At 35.6% G+C, this 9,882-nt stretch overlaps 1 pseudogene; it reads right to left on the bottom strand.

The window, feature by feature from the left end:
• Window positions 1-200: 200 nt before the first annotated feature.
• On the bottom strand, window positions 201-5,755 carry LOC103271549 (annotated as a pseudogene).
• Window positions 5,756-9,882: the final 4,127 nt, after the last annotated feature.

Genomic DNA, 9,882 nt, shown 5'->3' with positions numbered 1-9,882 from the left:
GTAAAATAAAAAAGCTTATTCTGTAACTTTTCTATAATAGGTATTTAATTCTGTAGAAAATTGCAAACATCACCTTTATTGTCAATATTTACATTTGGTTCTGTAAACAAAGTTGGCAAATCCTAAGAATTTTTAGACATATTTATTAAAATTTCAAAAATATGATCCTTACTGTTTCTGAAAACTATGCATTTTAAAGACTAAAAGTCAGTAAATGTAGAAGTTGAAGGGGAAGAAAAAACATTAACAAAAGATTATTTGAATTTTCCTCTTTCCAAATATCTAAAACATTGCATATACACTGTTTTCAGTGTAGCTTGTGAAACCCAAAAATTCTGGCTTCTCTTTACTTGTCTGAAGCAAGTCCAGTAAAGACTGTACTGGTGAACTACAAGTTCTGTTTTCTTCTTGTGTGATAAGAAAGTCAGTCCTTTTCTTATCTAATTCAGCATTTGGTTCTAGATTTTCTTTTTTATTTCGTCCTAATAATTTTTTCACTTTTTGATGGATTTTACCACAAGGTAAACTATTCACATTCTTGATGTTGCATTCATTGGGTTCTTCAGGAGGACTGTTGGATGGAGTCTTTGCCTGAATTGTTAAGTGCTCTTGTGAACTGTTTATTGTTATCAAACCAGAATCATGACCAAATATTGAATGAAGGTCCTTTTCCTTCAGATCCTTTGCTGGAAAAAGCATAGTATCTGACTTTTGTTTTGGTTGAGATGCACTATTATCCGTATTGGAATTAGAAGCATGTATAGAGGTGTGTAGCCTACATGGACAGTCATCTATTCTTGGTTCTTCTAAGTCATTTTTACTTATAATTAACTTATGTTCAGAAATGTCAGGAATGTAGTCCTGTTTATTTTTATGTGGAGGTAGCTGTGTGAACTTCTGTTTTATGTCATTTTTAGCTGGATTTAACATATAGCCTTTATCAATCATTTTCTCATTAAGTCCTCTCAATTCATTTGAAGGGTAAGGCAATGGGCTCTGAAATAAACATAAACTTTTGTTCAGGTTCCTGGGTCTCTTTATTCAGGAAATTCTGTTCCACCACATGAACATTATTTTCCCTGAAGTCCTTCTGAGAAATATGCTGCAATTCTAGTTCTTCTTTTGATTCAGTCTTTTTCAGGACATTTGCAGAAGAAACAGGAGAAAGGGATCCAACGTTGTATTTTATTCTTTATAGAAAAAATAAAAAATAAATAAAATTCCTTTACAACAAAAAATTCTTTTCTTTTTAGGAGTATCGTTTTCATATTCCACAAAGTCAAAAACTAACTTAGATACAACATCATCAACAACTTGGTACTGGTTACTCTGTGCAAAGTTTCTGTGTTGCTCACTTAAAAGGTGAGTTTCAAGATCTTCATATTTCTGCAAGCAACATTCACAATATCCTTTTTTTTTTTTCTTCTCTTTCAACTGGAGTTGAACTGGGGTTCCACCATATTTATCACCATTCGTTTGAAGTCTTAGTTTAACCTGAGTTTGCTTTTGGATGGTTGGACTGCAGGGTTTCTGAATAGAATAATTTATAAAAGGCATTTGGTCAGCTGAAGATAAAATGGCCTATAAGGTTGATTCATATCTTCCACCTTTGCAAAAGGCTTTTTGAGTCTTCCTGTTCTTATTTTTTGTATACCAACACCAACTTTTCTTCCCACATGTCTTACAGAAGTACTTGATTTCTTGAGTAAATACAATTCTTTTTTCTTTTGTTCAATGTAGTATCTAATGTCATCAATATGAAGAATTTTTGCTCCCCATGATAAGGCATTTGATAATATACTATTTGAAGGGATAAAATCATGGTCCTTGATAGCTTTTTCAACTAATGATTATCCTGTGCTTACACACACTGTGTCTGGTGACTTAAATGAACTTCCATCAGGCTAGGATGAGGTGAAGTGGTTTCCGCCGTATATGCAGATTCTGGACTTGGTGCAGGAGAAATTCGACCCAATGTTTGTGCAAATTTAGCTTCCTTTTTATTTGAAATAAGATAACTGATATCTTTGCTGAGAAATTCTTCAACTTGTCCCCTCCTCGATCCTTAATATCCTTTTGTAGTTTTTCAGATACGGTGACAGAAGGTAAGTCAAGGTAAAACACTTTTCCCCAAAATGGCTTATATTTGGATTTTTCTGGTCTATTATCGGTTTTCAGAGATTTCAAAGACGGTCTGGTTTTTGTTTTCATTTTTGACTTGGAGTCCACCCTGGAAATGTCCTTTGCTGTGGATCCTCATGGCTCCGAGGTTTATGGCAGCCACCCAGCACCTACATGCTGGGTCCGGAGACCGTCCAGCGCCGGGCGGCCGCGGCGACACGGCTTCTCCGGGACTGTTGACAGGACGGCCGCCTCGCCCCTTCCGCCGGCCACGGCCTCCACGCAGTAGAGCTGCGGCGTCTGCGGGCCGGGTGTCCGGGGCCGGATCGACTCCGAGGCGCGGAGGAGCAAGGCGCAAAGCCCAAGCGAGTGGGCTGCGGCGGTTGAAGATTTGAAAACGCGTCACGCGGCCGCGGCGCCGCTACACGCGCCTGTAGATTTGCTTCTAAAGTTTTATGATTTTGCATTTAGAGCTGTGATCCATTTCGAGTTAAATTTTGTATATGATGTGAGGTTTATGTTGAGGCTATTTCCTTGCATTTGAGTGTCTCTAATTGTTTTAACATCATTTGTTGGAAAGATTATCCTTACTTCATCTAATTGCCTTTGGACTTTTAGTAATCAATTAACTGTATATCTGTGGGTCTATTTCTATAATATCTCTTAAGTTCCATTTGCCTATGTATCTATCCCCTCGCCCATATCATATTGCCTTCAATACTATTGCTTTGTAATGAGTCTTACAATCAGGTAGTATACTTCTTCCAAATTTTTCATCTTTTATAAAATTGTTTTGGTTAGTCTACTTTCCTTTCTTTCCGTATGAATGTTAGAATTGGTTTATCTGTATCTACAAAAGCTCCTGTAGAGATTTAAGTGGAATAGCATTAAATTTGTAGAACTCTATAGAGCATTTTGGGGAAATGGTATTTACTGTGTTGCATCTTCCAATTCATGAACACAGTAAGCCTCTTCATTTATTGGGATCTGATTTTATTTCTTTCATCAGCATTTAGTGATTTTTAGCATACAGATGGCATATTTTGTTTGGTTTATGCCTAAATATTTTAATTTTTGAAGCTTTTATAATTGTACAAATGTTTATGTTCAATTATCTGTTGCCAGTATATAGAAATATGATTTTTGTGTGTTGACCTTGATATCAATTTTCCATACTGTGTGACAAATCACAATCTCAGTGACTTAAAACTACACACACTTATTTTTTTTTTTTTTTTGAGTTGGAGTCTCACTCTGTCGCCGAGACTGGAGTGCAGTGGCCGCTTCCGGCCACCGCAGCCTCGACCTGCTGGGCTCCGGTGATCCTTCCGCCTCAGCCTTCTGAGTAGCCGGAATTACAGGCATGCGCTACCACGCCCGGCTGATTTTTTGATTTATTGTAGAGATGAGGTCTCGCTGCCCAGGCGGGTCTCGAACCCGCGGATTCATGCAATCCACTCACCTCAGCCTCCCAAAGGCGCGGGATTACAGGATGAGCCACCGAGCCCGGCTTACACACACTTATTATTTCACAGTTTTTGTGGTCAAGAGTGTGGAAATGACAGCTAAGTCTTCTGCAAGGCTGCCATGAAGTTGTCAGCCAGGACTGGGTTCTCATCTAGAGGCCTTACTGAGAAAAACTCTGTTTCCAAGATCACTCTGTTTCCAAGATCCTTCAGGTTTTTGACAAAATTTATTTCCTTTGGCAATAGGATTACTATGGCAGAGGCAGTTTACTTCAAAAGCAGCAAAGGACATGCTAACAAGACAGAGTCTTATATAGCATTTTCTTAATCACAAGAGTGATATCACATCACTTTTGTCATATTTTATCAATAAGATGCAAGTTATGTAATATTCACACTCAAAGGGAAGAAATTGCACAGAAACATGAACACCAAGAAGTAGGATCATGGAAGTGCCTTTCCACCATAACCTTCGATCCTGTGATCTTACTGGACTCGTGTATCCATTCTAAAAGTTGGCTTTTATTTTTATATGTATATATCTTTTAATATTTTTATAAAGACAATAATGTTGTTTAAAATTTTATTTTTTTATACCTAAACTGTATTTCTTTTATTTTATTTTCTTGCCAGCTAAGTCTTGGAGTATAATGTAGAATAGTTGTATTTAAAGCAGAGATCTTTGTCTTGTTTCAAACCTTTGGGAGAAAGAAAGCATTAGTTTTTCTTTCCTTATTTTTGGTTCCATCCTCTCATCTCCTTCAGACCACAACCAGGAAAGGTTCTCTACTTTTTTTTTTTTTTTTTTTGGGTTGGAGTCTCACTCTGTCACCCAGACTGGAGTGCAGTGGCCGCTCCCGGTCACCACAGCCTCGACCTGCTGGGCTCCGGCGATCCTTCCGCCTCAGCCTTCCGAGTAGCCGGAATTACAGGTGCGCGCTACAACGCCCGGCTGATTTTTTTGATTTATTGTAGAGATGAGGTCTCACTGACCAGGTGGGTCTCGAACCCGCGGGCTCTACTTTTAAGAATCCATGTGATTAAATGGGACTCACCCAGATAATCCAGAAGAATCCCCTCATCTTAACAGCTTTAGTTTAATCACATCTACACAGTCTCTTTTGCCATGTTAGGCAGTAAATACATAGGTTCTGGAGATTAGAACATGGGTATCTTATGAGGAGGGGGCATTATTCAGTGTAACACAAACCTTGAAGGATGTAACTTGTCTCCTAGCTCAAGCGATAAACGGAAACAAACCATGGGCCAGATTTGGCCTTCTCTAAACTGTGCAACTAGTTAACCTGGGAGGAAATATTTAACCCCATTTCCTCTTGTGTTTGAATGTTAATAGGTAAAGCTAGATAATAAAAACTTTTTATGTGATGAAAATGAAGGTAAAAACTTGGTATTAATTTTAGCAACATATAAAATGAATCAATAACTTTTATAAAGAGTAAGAATTTTTTTGTAATTTTAAGAAACTGTTTATCTATACTCATTATCAAAGTTTACTTGAATTGCTAGATTCTGGATGAAATTTTAAAATTATTTTATTATATATTTTAATATACACATCAATCATACAGTTTAAAAGTTTATTTTATGTTATAAAATTTTTCTACTTTCTCACTCTATGAGCATGCTCTTAGATCTGTGAAGTGTTATAAAATTAAAATACAAAGATGCTTTTTCTCCTCTTTACTAATAGGGAACAGGGTATACTGGGTTTTTTTGTTTTGTTTTGTTTTGTTTACAAATTCAGTCCTGAGATGTTACATGCAATTTACATAATAGAGTAAATTCAATGCATTGATAATTTCAAATCAGACAAGATTTACTCAATTTCCTATAAAACCTGGAGACTTAGCAGATTGATAGTTTTTCCCGTTAACCAATAATTGACATAAATTTTTAAAATAATCAGACTCTAAATACTCTGGAATTATGGGATTGAGGTCATTAATTGATAGCAAGAATAAATCCTAACAAATGAAGTACAGATTTTAATTTATTTGCTACATTCATAGAAAACAAAAAGGAAAGACTATTAAGATAAAGTTTACTTGAGTTGCCATTTATAATTGTATCATATAAATTGAAATGTATTTTAGAAAAATTAATGACTTATTATTCTTAAAATGCTTGTCAATTTTTATTACCTGCATGCCTATAATTTATTTAAAAATAATCATGTTTTTCACTAAACTATATTTGGACATGACATTACTATGAATTTAATTTATGGAAAGAAACAAAAAGATCATTCTTTACATTTTTGTTGAGAAAGAAGTAAATGATTTTATAAGAAAAAGCCAGCACTAAATTTTCACTGGGGTTCATGTTGTAATTAACTAAAATGAAAAGGCAAATGAAGAACTCTCAGTCTTATTTTCCCATCCCAGTACCATTTTGGTGTTTTCAAAACTCACAATTTAGAATTAAATATTTCTTTGGCGGGGTGCAGTGGCTCAGGCCTATAATCCCAGCACTTTGGGAGGCCAAGGTAAGAGGATGTCTGAGCCCAAGAGGCAACTTGGCAAGACCTCATCTCTACAATAAATCAAAAAATTAACCAGGCATGGTGACGTGTGCCTGTAGTTTCAGCTACTTGGGAGACTGAGGCAGAAGGGTCACTTGAGCCCATCTGGTCGAGGCTACTCCAACTCAAAAAAAAAAAAAAAAAAAAAGAGTGTATTTATCATTCTTAATATTATAATGATAAATAATAATATTTATCATTATAATATTAAGAATGATAAATACACTCTTTTTAAATATTTATCATTATTAATATATCATTATAATATTAATAATGATAAATACACTGCTCCAATTTACTAAATGGGATTATAATAATATGAGAACTTACTTTACAGTATTAGAACAACTCAAGTAGTAAAATCTGGCCCGGTCATAGTTAAACCAGTCTTCATAAGTTTTTAAGTTTTGTAAGTAAATTTTTTATAACTGCAAATTTTTTACCTAATATATAGATATTGATTGTAAATGCTTTGGGGTAGAGAAGTTTGGTATTTTATCTTCAAGGTAGAATATGATCAATAATATAATCTCCCTTCCTGGATCATTTTTAATTGATCTCCCTCAGAAACACTACTGGCAGTTTAAAAGAACTTGAAACTTCTAAACAGCAACACTGGGGATAGTTAAGTGAAAGGAAGTTGTATATAACTTCTCAGGAAAACAATATACCAATTCAATTAAACAGCCTTTCTTAAGAGAGAAAAAAGTTACCTTCTATGTGTTCTAAAAAATATGAGTTTATCTTTCAATAATTCTCATGTTTCCTGGAAAATTGTGGGCAAATCTACATAATTTATTTTTTTTAGTACTGCACTTGAACTGAAAGATTTCAGCTCAAGAAACCCCTGAGTTTCACAAGAAACTTGAAGTAATTGAAAGGATTTAGGAACTAGAATTTGGGAATTAACTTACCAATTGTTTTAATAATTTCATGACCTAAATCTCAGGCAATTGCTTATTTTTTAGATTTCTGACATCGTGCCAACCAATCAGCTTAAGTCAAATATCTTAGAGTCAAACTCACACGATTATTCTGGAAATTTTTGTTACTTTATTCCCATGCTGTTTCCTCGTTTAAAAAATCATCGGTAGCCAGGCTTGGTGGCTCAGCCTGTAATCCCGCGCTTTTAGGAGGCTGAGGTGAATGGATTGCCTGAGCCTGTGGGTTCGAGGCCCGCCTGGGCAACTTGGTGAGACCTCATCTCTACAATAAATCAAAAACTAGCTGGGCGTGGTAGCGCGCACCTGTAGTTCCAGCTACTTGGAAGGCTGAGGCGGAAGGATCGCCGGAGCCCAGCAGATCGAGGCTGCGGTGGCCGGGAGCGGCCACTGCACTCCAGTCTGGGCGACAGAGTGAGACTCCAACTCAAAAAAAAAAAAAAATCATCAGTATATGTTTGGAGTCTTTAGGAGGCTCAATAAATAGCACCCATTTTCTCTGTATATAATCTGAAGCAATTTAGTAATAAAAAAAACAGTGTCAGGTGGGAAACCAAAATATCACCGTAATTACAGATAAAGTTGACATTAGAAAATATGGCTCACATGTTTAGGCAAGTGTAAGCTTCCTGATACTGCGTACCAGAACTAAAGAAACTCACCCAAAACAGAACCAATTTCCTATGGAGAGTTCACTTCCAGGAAGAAAGGATCTGTCCAGTGGCTCTTCATTCATGGAGTCTATTGAATCGGTAAAATGACCTCATCCAGTGTTCAATTGCAAGTGTATAGTCTGAAATCTCTTCCACCCCACCCCACAACACTTCCACACACAGACATATTGTTTTACTTTCACCATAGATATTAAGTTGTACTTAATCATTTAAGGTATTCGGGATTGAGAAATGTTATTCCTTAGAACATGAAGGAATGTTGGGCCACATTTAATTAACTGTAGGCATAGACTGTTCTCCTGACAGAAATAAACTTTGTGGACTGAGAAAAAGATGCCAGCGTGTTGCTAATTAAAAGTTAGGTTCGTATAGCTGTCTCACAACATGGCTTCTATACCCCTATCAGGGTGAGTAACCTCCACAGTGGCAGGACTACCTCTGCCGATGTGAAAATGGGGTGCTTATACACCTCCACCACCAACAGCAAAGGACTGTGTGGTCTACTCTGCCTATCTAAATTAATCCTTCTAACTCATGCCATAAACCTTTCCTTTCTATCAAGTGGATTTCCTTAGCATATCCATCATGCTATGCTTTTTCCTGCTTCCCTGAATTTTCACATTCTGTCGCTTTTTTCTCATTCTCTCTTGAATATACAATATAGTTTTCCAGAGGCTACATGACGTGATATTGCAACAGACAGAATGAAGAAACAGATGTGAGAATACAGGTATCTATTAACCCAAACTTTAAATTTAATTGCAAAACAGTGTTACTCTTCTCTAATATCCTTCCTTCATTATTGTTAATTAGTCTAGACCATAAAAATGCATCTCAACTTGGTTCTTCTTCATGAAAATATTTACCAGTACTCTAGCTCCGTGCCCACTGAACTATCTATTCCCAAAAGCTTAAAAGACGCTTAAACCACAAATTCGACTTAATTATATCACTTAAATTAGTTTCCCATTATTTTGTAAGTGTTTGTCATAACTCTTCTAGTCGCCAACAGGCAGCTCAAGACCTGGGATTGTGTACCTCTTTTTTTATTCCCTAGAGCATAAACCCCAATAATTAGTAGCTTAAAGAGTACTGAAGTCAGCCGGGCCTATGTCTGGAGCCAGGCACTGGCATCTGTTATCAGTATAAGCTTCAGCAAGTGGCTTCCAAGCCTCAGTCTTCATCTGTAAAACTGAGACTAAAAGACTGTTGTAAAGACAAAATGAGATGATGTGTTCATGGAGTTTACCATGGTACCTGAAGCATAGTATTCAATAATGTTAGCTATTATTACCATTTTTGATGAATGTTCATAGGATAAACTTAGGGGGGAATAATTCATATTTTATTTTCTATAGAAGCATTTTCAATGCTCATTTGAAAGATGTATAGGGTTCAGGAATATGCTCAGTGCTGTAAGGGCAAAAATAAGACTAATGAGGAAGATCTATTGAGGCTTTTTATTCCTTATCTTCCAAAATGGTGTAGTACATAGTTAATAATACTAAGGTATTATTTGCCTTTTTCACTGTCATTCTCTTTTGAACATACAATAGAGTTTTCCAGAGGCTACATGACATGTGAGATTGCAACAGATAGAATGAAGAAACAGATGTGAGAACACAGGTGTCTATTAACCCAAATTTTAAAGTTATTTGCAAAACAGCGTTACTCTTCTCAAATATTTTTTTGAAAAATAGTTTTAAAACTTTTTTCATAAAATATATTTTCAATATTAAGACAATGGTATGATTATTATTTTTAAATGATTAAGTGTTTTGTTTAGTTTAGTTTTAATAAATATATATTAGCTATTTATATATATTTAATATATATTTATATATTGATATAAATATCAGTAGCTATAACCTGTATAAACAAAAGCTGTTTAGATTTGGAGTCCTCAATAATTTATAAGAGTGCAAAGGGATCATGAGAACAAAATGTTTGAGAGTTGCTAGTGTTGCTGACTTTCTCTGGGTTTTAATGGGCTTATACATTTAATTAGGAGAGTGCAATAAACACCTGTACCATATATACCAATATGTAGTATATCAAATATGAAATGTAGTTATACTTTATTTCCTAAGTTTGTTATTTCCTTCTTAATAGTCCTTCACTACTATATTTTCTAGTCA

The sequence above is a fragment of the Carlito syrichta genome, unplaced genomic scaffold (assembly GCF_000164805.1).
Source record: "Carlito syrichta isolate Samal-C Ts95f unplaced genomic scaffold, Tarsius_syrichta-2.0.1 Scaffold311756, whole genome shotgun sequence".
In the NCBI taxonomy this organism is placed as follows: domain Eukaryota; kingdom Metazoa; phylum Chordata; class Mammalia; order Primates; family Tarsiidae; genus Carlito; species Carlito syrichta.
The sequence above is the reverse complement of the archived record's forward strand: the minus strand, read 5'-3'. Positions and strand labels throughout refer to the sequence as shown.